This window comes from Podarcis cretensis, assembly GCF_951804945.1.
Source record: "Podarcis cretensis genome assembly, chromosome: 12".
NCBI classification, from domain to species: Eukaryota; Metazoa; Chordata; class Lepidosauria; order Squamata; family Lacertidae; genus Podarcis; species Podarcis cretensis.
The window spans coordinates 22,494,214-22,508,126 of NC_137181.1; the positions used below are offsets into that span (position 1 = coordinate 22,494,214).

Here is a 13,913-nt window from a genome sequence, read left to right on the forward strand (position 1 = left end):
ATTGCTACCAAAACAAAGGGCTGAGTTCTCTCCCTTCCCCACCTACGAGTTTATTTTTCATTGTTTTGTCAATTCCCAAGCCAGGATATACATAACACCGGCTCCTATTACACCCATCTCCACAGCTGGGAGTTTGCAGAGGCCTCTTTTTTGTGACCAGAGGTCAAAGAGAGGGTTTGTATCCTTAGGCACCAGAAGAAGGGGAAGGCAAGTAGCCAAGCAACTTCAAAAAGTAAGTAGGAAAATAAGGTGTGGCAGGAGGTGCAGGAGATAAAAACAAAGTAGAAAAGCAAAACAAATCAGTCTACCAAGATATATACACACACACAAGTCTATAGCTTAGGGTCTTTTCACACATTATGTAATGTAAGCCTTCGGTTTCCCACTGAAAGTACAAATTGCCTTATGTGCTTCCCCCTCCCCAGCTCCCTTCTGGCCCAACCATAAGGAGAACGGAAGCTTTCATTTCTATTTTCAATTAACCACAGTTTAGTGTGTCTTCCAAACATTGTTAATGTTAATGTTAAGCATAGTTTAAACAACCTAACTTCACAGCACAATGGTTTGAAGTTGCATTCTTTCAAGCAAACCGTAGTTAAGATTAACCCCCATTTGTCATGTACAAATGGCACAATAAGCTGCAGCTTATTTATTCCTTCTAAATTAGAAGGAAAGGATTCTGAACTCTTCATCACTGCTGTGCCACAGGAAGAAGGGGCATGGCTCACTGGCTCATTTTTGCCATTATAAACTATGGTTTAGAGTGAGGTCTGAATCTGGCCACACTACAGTATGTGCTGCTTCATGGGTGCATGGGGTAGTGTATGGGGTGTTAGAGGAGGAGGAGTACCTCTGGTGGGGTACACACCATGCTCCTTTGAGGTAGTTTATCCACCTTTGGTTCCCACTCTGCATTCAGCTTTCACCTGCAGCTTCTAGAAGCTGTCAGCATGTGACAGCGGCCGGCCACATCCTGGGAATAGCTTTGACTGGCTGGATAAACCAGGTGAGGGTAACTATAGGTCTCAAACTCTTGGTGAGTTGGAGACTTCCCCTGCATGCGAAGACAGGCTCCAGTGGATTGTACCAACAGATGCTCTACCACTGAGCGACAACAGAACATGGCTGCTCTCCTGATTCACCCAAGACAACATGAGTGAAGAGACTTCTGGGAAGACACTGGCAAGCAGTGCACCTGATTATGGCTGATCCCAGCTTCCCAGCCTAAGAAACAAGCAGAGGAGTATGTGAGTGTTTCCGACTGCTTCCCATGAAGAAGTGTTTTTCTCCTAAGAATTTCATCTTGTGTGAAATGACGCTAGCCAGATGACCAGCAAATCTGCAGCCCAATCACATTCGGAGGTTGCTTCCTTTTATGCATTTCTAACTGCGTATGTCACATAGCTCTTCCTGTTGAACCTCTTTGGGCATTTAGTACAAGTGGCCTCCCTATTTATATTCTATATGATACACACATGCACATGCATACACACACACACACACACACACACACACACACACACACAAAGGCATTTTGTTAACAGTAGCTTACATTTTAATTTTTTTATTATTCCATTGCTTTTTAAAAACAGTGTATGCCTGCATCCCTAACCAACTCCTATATCTGCATATTTGGGTCAGGTGCTACTCTTACATACATTCCTTAACACAAATAAATTGAGTGCCCCTGCTGCACTGAATATCCCACCAGGAAAGCAAATCACCACAATTTATCATCATACTGAAACAACTTCATTTCATACCAAAATTCAAGTAATCTGTAAATTGCAAGACACAGAAGAGCACCCCACCTCTCTATTGCCTTAAAAAGGCAGCAGTACATTATTTTTTATTATCTCCCAAGTCCACAAAAGGAACTCTCGCCTGCAAATATTCCCCTCAGACACAAATCTTTTAAACCACGCTTAGTTATTATCTCACAAATCCTTCCGTTATTAGATGCTGATAAACCAATATTAAAAGAAAAAAGCATGCAGGCAACATTTCAAGCCAAATATTGATGTTTGCCACTCCAAAGTTTCTTCCTTTCCAAATAATAAAAGCCACTTACATTAATTTAATTAGCTCTACTGGTAGAGCAATGAGATGGTTAGTCTGCATTCCACATGCTACCGCTCTTTTTTGCTTCCCAGATTTTAAAGATTCGGTCTAGAATGAGATTTTTTAAATATGTATATAATATATCCTTCTTGGAAAAGGTTCTTGTGTGTTAAGAAAGCTCTTCAGTCTCGCGGCTTACATGCAATGTGGGCCATTCTTGCTCTACTTGATTCTCTAAACAACATTGCTTCAATAGGCTAAAGTACTTTTCCACATGACAAACCTTCAGTTTCTCCTCCCTCTAGAAATTAGTCACTAAATACCCCTCCCTTGTCATGTCATCCAGTCACAAACTGTGCAACATACCAGATTGCGCCTGAGCCAGTGAATTAAGCACACGTATTAAAATGCACAGATGATACCAACTTGGAAGAGTCTATTCTTTCCAAGGAGAGGAAGCAGGGAACAACCACAAGACTTTGTTTTGGAAAGAAAAGAGAAGAAAAGTGAGGGGTGGGGGGTGGAGAGAAAAACCAATGGGAAATATCCCTATAATTGACTGCAGTAAAAGGACAAGATCTTAAACTGCTTATGTTTTAACAAGGACAAGATGCTGGAAGCGTGAACCACAGCCCACAGCCTGTTTATCAGAGCAACTTAAAAACCACACACATTATGCAGAGCCTGGTTCACTTGCAACCATTAAATGGATGAAATGGGAGGCTGTCTTTAGCTGCACCTGGGCAACCCAGGAGCCTGTCTACTAATTAACTAGTTACCTTTGCTACTTTGCCAAGTTGGACTTTGGGCAGCCGTCATAAATCAATTCCGTTGCTATCCGCAGAACATTACACATGCAATTAAGTTGGGCTGGAGGGGAAGTAAAATAAAAATGCAGGCGTAAAGCGTTTGTTTAGAACAAAAGCTGGGTTAGCTGCTTCTTACATGTGGAAACCGATAAAGGTGAAAGTGCTTGCACTAGGTATACGTACACAGAGAAACACTTAATCATAACCCACCTGCAGAACTTATCGCCACAAGAACTGCACATTTAGTGTAAATGCACTGAATGTTAGATGATGAGGTGAATTTGCACTCCTGAACAGAGAGCAGCACTATGGAGGATGGGCTTATCTCTGGTAAACAGTCACTGAGACACAAAAAGCAAAACCTCTTGTTTTCAAGGCTCCCATATGCAGATTGCCAGATGTTGGGAATTAGCAACAGGAGGGCTATCACAACTGTGCCCTGCTTTTGAACCTCCCAGAGGCAGCTGGCCGGTCAGTGTTAACAGCCAAAATGCTGACTTCAATGAACTGGTGGTCCAACCTCAGCATAGTAATTATTACATCTTCATTGGCTCGTTGAAGCATTGTTGGCAATTTCATTAGAGGCAGCAAGTTTACATTAGTAACACATTACACCAGTTTGATTCTCCATGCGTTGTTCATTTAAAATGATATTGCCTGCTATTTTAGAATGGGAGGTTATTCTCCTATTTCCATCACAGAGCTACAATTCCCAGGCTGGTTTATCAATCAATCCCTTTTCCCAATGAATTCTGGGAATTATAGCTTTGTGAGGAGAATAGGGGTGTCTCCTAACAATTCTCAGCACCTTTTAGAAACTATAGTTCCCATGTTTCTTTGGGGGAAACCATGACTGTTTAAAGTGGGTACTATAAGCATTCTTTTCCATCTCTTGAGCTACATTATCCTTCTGGCTAGGTTTCTAACAATTATCACCACTCAACGATTTCCACCTGCTTGACTCATGCATGCTCCCTTTCTGCCACTTCAGTTCCAGCCTGAGGTCACTGGGCCCACAGGAGCCAAACAGCAGCGATCCCAGCAAAGCTGAAACCCAAACCAAGTTGGAAAACACTGGCCCTGCCTGTTTTATAACCTTGTTACCAATAACACACGCAGCTTAAGTTTGCACACACAGAGCTGTTTACACAAATACACACACAGGGCTATGTCACAATAAGGGAACCATTTCTTCATTGCTTTTCATCAGGACGATCCTGAATAACATACCCGAAGATGAGGCAAGCTTCACTGCAGGAGGGAAGCCGCTGTTTGAATTTTACAGCTGCATGAGCAATGTATGGGAGCGAGAGTTAAGTGGCTCTGCCAAGGAGAATAAGCATACAGTGGTGCCTCGCAAGAAGAAATTAATTCGTTCCGCGAGTTTTTTCGTCTTGCGATTTTTTCGTCTTGCGAAGCACGGACTTTGGAAAAGCTTCAAAAATCACCAAAGTCTTCAAAAACCTCAAAAAAGGCTACCACACCGCGTGCTATGAGTTGCTCCTCGAAGTGAATGCACGGTTTTAAGAAAAAGGAAACAAACTTGCAAGACAAAGGAAACAAACTTGCAAGACGTTTTCGTCTTGCGAAGCAAGCCCATAGGGAAATCCGTCTTGCGAAGCAACTCAAAAAATGAAAAACTCTTTTGTTTTGCTAGTTTTTCGTCTTACGAGGTACCACTGTAATGCCCTACAGCTCATTAGGGACCGGTATTTGTGCTAAGTTAGATGCACACTGGTGAAGTGGTGGAGGTGGGCATGCCAAGGCCAACACATGGGGTGGGGTGGGGTGGGCTGTCCAGCCAAGACGCTTCTTTTCCATGGGTGTGAATTGAGTCTGGTCTGATTTAGAATGAAATAATCCCACTTCTTTCCCTCCTTCACACACTGAGCACCAAGACCACTCTGGGTCTATGAGCTTGTGACCTGCAGGAACTGCAAAGAAGACAGTCTGTGCACCATCACCCAGCTCTTGCCGAAGCAAGAAGACCAGGGAGACCTGTAAGACCAGCAAGCAAACCCTTGCACACCAACAGATCAGATGGAACTCTCTGACCCATAAATAGACTAATAGGTCATGCTTGCTCATTGGCTTGAGCAATGAGAAGATCTTCTCAGACCCCTTTGGTGCTGGGCATAGCCAGTCTTCACTGTCAGACCTACAGCTGATGAGTATGACAGAAAGGTCAGTGGTAGAGCACCTGTTTTGCATGCAAGAGGTCTCAGGTTCAACCTCTGGCATCTCCACGTAGGGTTGAGAATGTCTCCTGACTAACCCTGCAGAGCTGAGAAAGATGGACCAATGGTTTGGTTCAAGGCAGCTTCTAGTGCTGCTCCTAAGCTTCTGAATAGTATTGTTATGAGTTAGTGGGCAATTCCTGGATTTAAGTAAGTGTTAGAATTCAACCAGTGCTTGGAGTATTAATCTGGGCTGCTAGATGCTGGACTTTGCGTGTTAAAATACAGGTCAAACCAGTTTCCCATGTCTAGTAATCACCTGGGGAGACAGGTCATTAAAAGAGGACAAAGGAAGCAAAATACAGAGCAAAGACTCTGTGCCGGCCAGCAAATTGGGGGGGGGGAGCACCCCTCCCCAAGCTCTGAGATTGGTAGTCAGAAAACAATGCCAGAGTTTTTGTTGGGAGGAAGTTTTAGGATTATCAGTTGGCTCTGATGTGATTGAGTGGAAAAAGGACTTCATCTGTTAAGTAGCAGCAAGTTGAGAAGTGGGTGGTCAGGATACAATGTAGGCAGACAGTTTGAATCCAAGGCTGCAGGAATGAGAGAAACAGAACCCCCTTGGAGTGTAATGCTTTGAACCCCTTTGTGGGAGGCTCAGGTTGTACATATGTGTAAATAAGCCGTACATCATAAAGACACCACAGTCTCCACTGTGGCTCATTTGCAAAGGAAACGCAGACCCTGGGTAAGCGATTGGAACTCCCTGCCATCTTGCCCTGCTGTGAAGATTGGGGGTGGCGTGTATCAGTATTCTGTACTGAATAAGCCTTGGTCATTGTTTAAGCAGCAGACACACCAGTGTTGCTTCCCTCCCTCCCCTATGCCCAAATGCACAGTTTAGGTACACTCAAACTTGCAGACTGTACACTCAAACACACGTACAGTCTGCAAGTATTCTGAGTAGCCTCATGTTCCAGGAGGAGAATGGCTGAAGGGTCAAGAGCCCAGTCCCAAAATATCAGCATGTATGGTGCCGTCTCCATGGAAACTGGACTGTGGCTGTCACTAGCCTCCTTCACTGTGCTTTCGCCCTAGCATAACAGAGGGGTCAGGCCAGGCCAGATCAGATTTTCTGTGCAAACATATGCAGGTCAAGCTTTAGAGTGCCAGTACACAGATCTTAACATGAAAAACAAGATGGGAAAGCAAGAATCATGTATGTTGTATGTGCAATAGGGTGAAAGAGTAGGCCTCAGGCATGAACGCACATACTCCAATTGCATGCATGGAGCCTTAAATAAGAACCAGGGCTACATATACAAATTAAGCAAGCTAACCATGACTCACCTTGTAATTGTTTGCATTGTTCTAAGCTTCTACAGAGAACTCTTGGCAAAGTTAGGGGACTTTCCTGACTAAAAAGCTGAGAAAGGGTGCCAAGACCAGGAAAATACCCTGCTGGTCTCCATCCTTCTCAAAACTTATCTTGGCAAGGGTTGGGAGTAAGATTGTTAGTAGGAGACAAGATGCAAAGACAATGGCAGTACAATTTGGAGCATAATTTGCTCCAAATAATCCTCTTCTTTTTTGTGTGTCTGGTGGCCACCATTTCCAAACTGGCCAACATGCCCCAGAATGGCACTTTGTCTGAGACACTGTCAAGGTTGCAAAATGGTGATCAGGTTGCCAACACAGCTGCTGCAGCAAAAAAATAATAAAATATTTTTTAAAATGTGGGCAGCGGGGAACATGGGAGAAGGAAGCTGAACTACTGCCACAGCTAACGGTGAGCCACATCCCTGCAAATCTGTTGGAAGACTTTTTCTGCCACCCCTAGAGAAAGTCAGTGGAATCCTCCCTCCTCCCCACTATTTATTCGCCTATAAATGGGTGGGGAATTCAACTGAACGTTTGCACACTGCTCTAGAAGCAAGGCAGGCTAGCTCCCAGTGCATCGAGGCCAATGGAGGGAGAAAGAGATAGAGACAGAGAGAGAGAGAGAGAGAGAGAGAGAGAGAGAGAGAGAGAGAGAGAGCTTCAAGGCCGGCACTCAGAAATGTTTCGTATCATTTATAGAATTAAACTTGTTTTATTGTTTTTCTTCTTTTTAAAAAATATTTTGATACAGCGGTATAAATAATGCATGAGCTGATGACTGGCTGTAATTCAATCTCACGGTTCTGATAATACATACAAACCACTCAAGCGTCACCCACCATTTTAATTACTTTATCGGGAGCCCTCAAGCTCTGTCTATCTTGCCCTGCAATATCCTGAATTTAATTAATTCCTATTAACTAGTTTTGAATGCTCTAATACTGAAACCAGGTCTTCTCCCTCTTGCCTTCCGGCTTGACACACATAGTCCAAAGTGGGAGGACAGGGCACCATTCTGGATGGCTGTCAAGGCCTCGGGGCCTGTGAGGAATAGGCCAGTTTGGGAATAACATTAAGTCTGCAGAAATGAGATTCAACCCTGAGCGCTTCATATTTGCTGGCCTGTTCTAATTCTCCCTTCTCTGCAAATATCTCAATTAATTTCCTGGATGCACCGCAGACTTCAAACTCACTTGTTTCCGCTTCCACTAGCCTGTGAAGAGGGGGAGGGAGAAGGGTTCGCAGCACAAGGGAAGTAATGGAGGGTTGTTGAGGAAGGAGAAATGACAGCGGTGGAGGCTTTAATCTTCTGCTTCTTGGACATATGAAGAGGCTGATAAGCTGCTCATGGTCTCAGCGACTTTGGCCAACCATGACCTATCGCAGAGCTTGGGTATTTTAAAGTGCTAAAAGCCCCAAGGACTGTGTGCCAGCAGGGGAAAACAAACAGAAATATGTCATGGGCAATTGGCACCATGGTTATGGCATCGGTTACTTTTAGAGCATGGGTTGCAACCGTAAAGAACAGGCAGATTTTGAAATTGCACAGGGGTTTCCTTGTTGTCGAGTTAAACTTGCCCGAGTAAGGACTTTAGGAAACATTGCGAGGATGGCTTTGAAGATTTCAGTACTTTTCCACGAGATCAGAAGTATTAAACAGAGACACCACACATGTGTGAGAGACACACAGAGATGGAGGCATGGTGGTTCTTTAGTTTGACAGCAGGACTAGGATGTTCCTTTTCTCCACCTTCATGACATCATTTTGTGCTCAACACACAGCACTGCATTGTTAAAGAATGGGCCATGCAGTTCAGTGCTGCCCCATGAAATATTGCTATAACCATTCATCCAGGATGGACATGGCACTGGACGCAGCACACAACAAGACGACGCTGAATTACGTGGTTCATTTTCATGGATGCGATGCTGCCCATCTGGAGCTTAGCCCATGCAAAAGTAGGTTTTGGTGGCAACCCAACTGCTTACTGAACATTAACTAAGCACCTAAACTATTAGATGTTCTTCTATTTTTATTTATTTTAAAGCAAGCCCTATTCTTGGGCTCAGAATCTAATCAATGGAGCTCAAAATTTGATGCCTGCAAAGGGGGAGCGGGAGAGCAAACAAGGTACTCTGTTACGTTCTGGGGTCAGTTTTCTTCTTCGTACCCTCATGAATATGTATCTTAAACAGCACAAGAGTCACTAGGGTGGAGTGGAGGGTGATTTATGATTTAAGGAGCAATAAAATTCCACATCACGTATGGTCAGTTATCATATATGTGTGTATAGCTAGATAGATAAATAGCTAGATAGATAGATGTGTGTGTGTATGATTTCTTAAGTTACAAAAATACATGCGTTGTCTCTTTTTCAAGTCTCTGTTTTCTACAGATCAGTTTCATTTGTTGTGAGACATTAGTGTTACATACAGTGTTAGGTTAGGAAGAAAAAAGGGGGAAAGAGGGGGAGGGGGAAATGGTAAGTGGGGTGGGGGCGGGTGGTTATGTTTCTAACTAAACAAGCATTAGAAAGAAGTCACCCCAGAACTAACCCTGCTAAACATCTTCCAAGATAATAATGCCCACTCACACCATAAAGAGCTCATAACCCACCTACTCTCAGCAGCAAGACGCATCATAGCCACACACTGGAAAGACCTGTCAGGAGTACTCATGGACCAATGGTATCAAATAGTATGGGAAAAAGCCTTATTAAAAAAACTAACCAACAAACTGAAACTGACACAGGGACAAATAGAAGAGGACGCCTTCACCCCAGTATGGTTCCCCTTTATCACATACACATCCCAACAAGGCAGCAACAAGAATCTGCCAACAGCATACAAATAAATCTGGCTAACCTGATCCAAAAACACACACCCCACTCACACACAAAAACTAATCTCATTACAGCCAACCAAAGACAACCAACCACCCCCTAGGCCACCCCCAACCTCAAGTGAATAGTAAGAGAACCCATACAAGTAACGCTGACACAAACCCCACACATACGCTAAGCAGAAGAATAGAAGCATATGTTTGTATATTTGAACATGCACACAACATATTAAATCAGCTTGTGGGAGGGCCTCTAACTTTGGTTGGAGCTGTAGTGCTAGGGAAGCCCTTAACACTTTCCCTCTGGCCATCTTCCTGGTCTAACCCTGCTCCCAAAGCTGCTATTAGCCTCAAAGTGGGAAGAACATGCAGAGACGTGTATTTCTCTGTATCTTCCTTTCTGCTACAGAACTATCAACAACTCAGGTGGATGGAGACGTATATACAGTGGTGCCCCGCAAGACGAACGCCTCGCAAGACGGAAAACCCGCTAGACGAAAGGGTTTTCCGTTTTGGAGGCGCTTCGCAAAACGAATTTCCCTATGGGCTTGCTTCGCAAGACGAAAATGTCTTGCGAGTTCCTGTGGTTTTTTTTCCCTCCCCCCCTTTTTCTAAGCCGCTAAGCCGCTTATCAGCTGATCCGCTAAGCCGCTAAGCCGCTAAAAGCCGCTAAGCCGCTAATAGCGCTAATCCGCTAAGCCGTCAATGGGCTTGCTTCGCAAGACGAAAAAACCGCTAGACGATGAGACTCGCGGAACGGATTAATTTGGCGAGGCACCACTGTATTTTAGATAGTGTGAGGAAAGAGCACAGGGGAAGGGGTTAAACACTACCTCCCCCAGGACCGCTACGCAAATCAAGATAAGTGCCTTCATCCAATCATGTGTGTCATTCACTATATTTTATTTGGTCCAAAGCTACAAAAACAAAGAACTACCAGGAAAGGGGGGGGGGGGGAGAGACCACACAATTCTGCAAGTACAAGGGTGCCAGACAGTTCAGAACATTTTTTTTTTACTTTTAATGAGCCAGGTAAATAAATTATCAGCAAATATAATACCAAATTCAAACACTTTTTAAAAAAAGAAAAGAAAACTATGGCATTGTTTTAGCTAAGCAAATTGTGTCATAGTGTCCAAGTGTTCTGTCACTATGACAAACCTATTCAGAACAAAGAACATGGCAAATATTCTGAGACACAAAATCTATGTGCCCAATGGTGGAAAGAGAGGAAACATCTGAAGGCCCAACCGGTCACAATCAGGGATTGTGTGGTCTTTGGGAGTACAGAGGGTGCATTAGTTTGTTTACATGAGAACATTTCGAGATAATAGATCCTAAACTCACTTCATTCTCAGCTTTGTTTACATGACCCAGAGGCCAACATGACTGAGTTGAAAGCCAGGAGATGAATTCTGAGTCACCTTGTTATTCATCTCCAGACAAGGGAGTCTGCTTACAGCAGCAAGTATGTTATTCCTTGAGGTGGAACCCCCATTTCCACAGAAAAAACGCAGGGCAGAACAACATATTACACATTATCCCTGCTGGCAGAGCCTGGTGGAAAGCAACAAAACAGAACATTTAAAAGGGGCAGGCACAGGCAGGGTTGGATCGGCTCGGAATCCACTGGATCCCAAGCTGCTTTCATAGCCAGCACCAGCTGGCATTGAGCCTGATCCTCCCACATTTCACTGCTTCCTTTGTCTATGGCTGGGCTATGCCGTATGGCAGCAGCAAGGGAAGGGGATTGCTTTCTAAAACTGTTTATACAAGCATGCAATTTTTGCTAAATGGTTTTAAAAACACAAAAACAAACCTGGCATTAGTGAGAGAACATTTTGCTTTTTTATATTTTTTTTTTAAAAAGAGATAAGTAAGAACAGTTGCAACCACCCACGGGGTGCCAATTGGCACCTGAACTCTGCTTCTTGAGGAACAACTGAAACTGGGAGAGGAGTATAAATGTTTAAATTTACCAATGGCTTGAATAATCACACGTAACGAAACTTGACAATTCCTACTGGGAGTGCCTGTGGGGAGATGAAGGGATGTTGTTGTGGAGATGATTGTGCTTCTGTACGGAAGCCTTTAAGACAGAACAATGGTTTTCTTAAACGTTGACTCTCAGCACAGTGGGAGGAGAAGCCCACCTGGTCAGCACATGTGTGTGGAACAGGAACCTCTCCCGACTGCAAATGTTGAAACAGATGTTCTACATGCACTTGTGGCTAAGTAAATGTGCAACTGCTAATCCAGCTCTGATTATTGACTGGAAAACCTCGGCGGTTCTAAAGTACTTAGATTCAGCCTCTCTGACGTTCATCTGCCTGTGTGCATCGAGGCACAGAGGGAACAATAAGCGCCTACTGTTTCCTAATCTTTTTATGTCTTAGGAGCAATCCGGATGCTTCTGCAGCACCATAGGTCCTGCTTCCCTGGTGCTTCTCCTCATGCAATTTGAAGGTAAAGGAACCACATGTGTGACAGGGGGAGGGGATGTCGCTCCTTATCAAGATAAGGGATAGAGAAATCAGTGTATTTTACAGTCTATGCCACCTCCTCACGTCCTCACTCAAACATCTCTTACAACCCATTTAATTTGCGGTGGCTTTCAAACTGCACAAGAAGTTGCATTTAAAATATAAATGCATTTTTTTAAATACCTGGAGCCAAGAATTCTGGTGGAACCTTCCCAAAAGTGTGAACGCCACTAGATAACCCAATACAGCACAACTCGTAACGATGTCTACTCAGAAGTCAGTCCTAGGGCAGTGCTTTTGGGGTTAAAAACGAGGCACTGGTGCTCATTATCTTGATAAAAGTGAAATGGGTGCCAGCACAAAATGGCTGTCATGGCCAGTGAAAGAAAGAAGAGGTGACAGCACTTAGTACTGCCACAAAGAGAAATCACTCTGCTAGGTAAGTGGGGTTAGGACTGCAGCCTAAATTCAACCCCTTGCTTTGTATAGGAAGATCAAATCAGGCCAGTTCACATCTGAATTCCTGAAGATTGAGTTCCTTAGATGTTGCTTCCCACCTATGTACTTCCATCCTCTCTGCATTGCAGGATGGGAAGAATGAATCAAAGCTGAAGCAGATCTCAGCCTGCAGTAGGAATTAATACACTGGCCTTTATAGCCAATATTCTGCATGTTTGCTCAGAGGCAAGTCTCACCATGTTCAGTGGGGTTTCCTCCCTAGTAAGCATATATAAGATTACACTCTTAACTAGGGTTGCCAGGTCAGGAGCATCTCAGACCCTGAGATTTCAGGGTCCAAACCTGAGACTTAAGGGTGGCCGCTGGTGGCGTCATGGGGTTAGGTGCTGGAGATGGTTCGGGAGAAGGGAGTAGAGGAAGGCAGAGCCGCCGCCACCCTGGCCAACCAACTGTCTGTGCTATCATTTGCAGCCAGATCCTGCTGGGTTGAAGCTTGCAAGCTTCAAGCACAGCATTCTTAATAATAATAACAAAGATTAAAGGCACTCTCATCCACCTAGTGAATCACGCCTTCCACCTGCTGCTTGGAGGGGGCCAGGCAAACATGGAGACCCGGAGGTCTGCCAACTCTATTTCTTACTGTGGACCACTCCAGCAATTCAATTTCCACTAACCTCAACTATTTTTATTAGAAATACTTATAAACTCATCTTTCCACTGATTAAGGCAACAAAATTATTAAAGCCATTAAAACCACGTATTAACTAAAAATCCTAAATTTAAACAAAAAGGTGGACGGAACATGTCATTTATTTCATACTCCAGAGAACATTCATGTCCTTAAACCACTGGCGTCCACCTCCCAAGCCTACCTTTCTATTTGGGAACAGTATGTTCAAGGTAGAGTTTCCAAGAGATATTCCAGAATGAGACAGAGAAAGGGCATCTGAAGCCTTTGCAACGGTTGGTAAGCACATAATTTGTAAATGGATGTGAACTTTTATAGCCCACTGATTCTGAGGCTCGGCTACAGCTGAAACAGTCCACTGGCATGGCTGAAGCAGCATCTTACGCAAGACAAATCCATCTGGCTCAGCTGCCTGCCAGCTGCAATCCCATAATGACTACTTACCCGAAACACATCAGGAATGTAAGCCTGAGCCAAAGTAGATGGCCTTGTGGTGGCCAAAAGGACGGTAGGCAAACATGTCATCCTGCAACCATGATGCCAGCCTTCTCAACCTTCTCCCAGCCCCCAAAAATTCTGTGCAGCACATGGGTTTCATTGAGCAACACAGCAGCACAGCCAGTGAAAGGTTTTAAGGGCATGGATCATGTAGGCCTGGACTGCATTCAAAAATAGCTATACCCAGACAGTGCCCAGTGTGACTGAGATCCAGCGTGGTGCAGTGGTTAGAGTGCTGGACTGGGACCATTAGAGACCAAGGTTCAAATCCCCACTTGGCCATGAAGCTTGCCAGGTAACCTTGGGCCACTGTCTCTCAGGGTTGCTTGTGAGAATAAAATGGAGAGGGAGGAGAACTGTGTATGCCACCTTGAGCTCCTTGGAGGAAAAGTGGGATATAAATATAATAATAAATAAATAGTCCACCATGATGCTGCTGGCATGTTTTGTTGGTGTATGGCTTACTATCCACAGTGAGCCCAAGCCTATCAGATCCAGCCTCTTAACTGCAAAGCT

General features: G+C 44.2%; 1 protein-coding gene across 23 annotated transcripts in view; it reads right to left on the bottom strand.

The window, feature by feature from the left end:
- KIAA1217 overlaps positions 1–13,913 on the bottom strand; it is a 369,002-nt gene that overhangs the window by 40,133 nt on the left and 314,956 nt on the right. Inside the window, exon 1 of one of the 23 annotated variants that reach the window (XM_079947819.1) lies at positions 13,084–13,172. The exons of 21 other annotated variants lie outside the window; for them this stretch is intronic. The gene's annotated coding sequence lies outside the window, so the exon portion shown is untranslated. Of the gene's footprint in view, positions 1–2,071; positions 2,278–13,083; positions 13,173–13,913 lie in introns of those variants that run through there. One more of the 23 variants, XM_079947818.1, reaches the window with a different exon arrangement.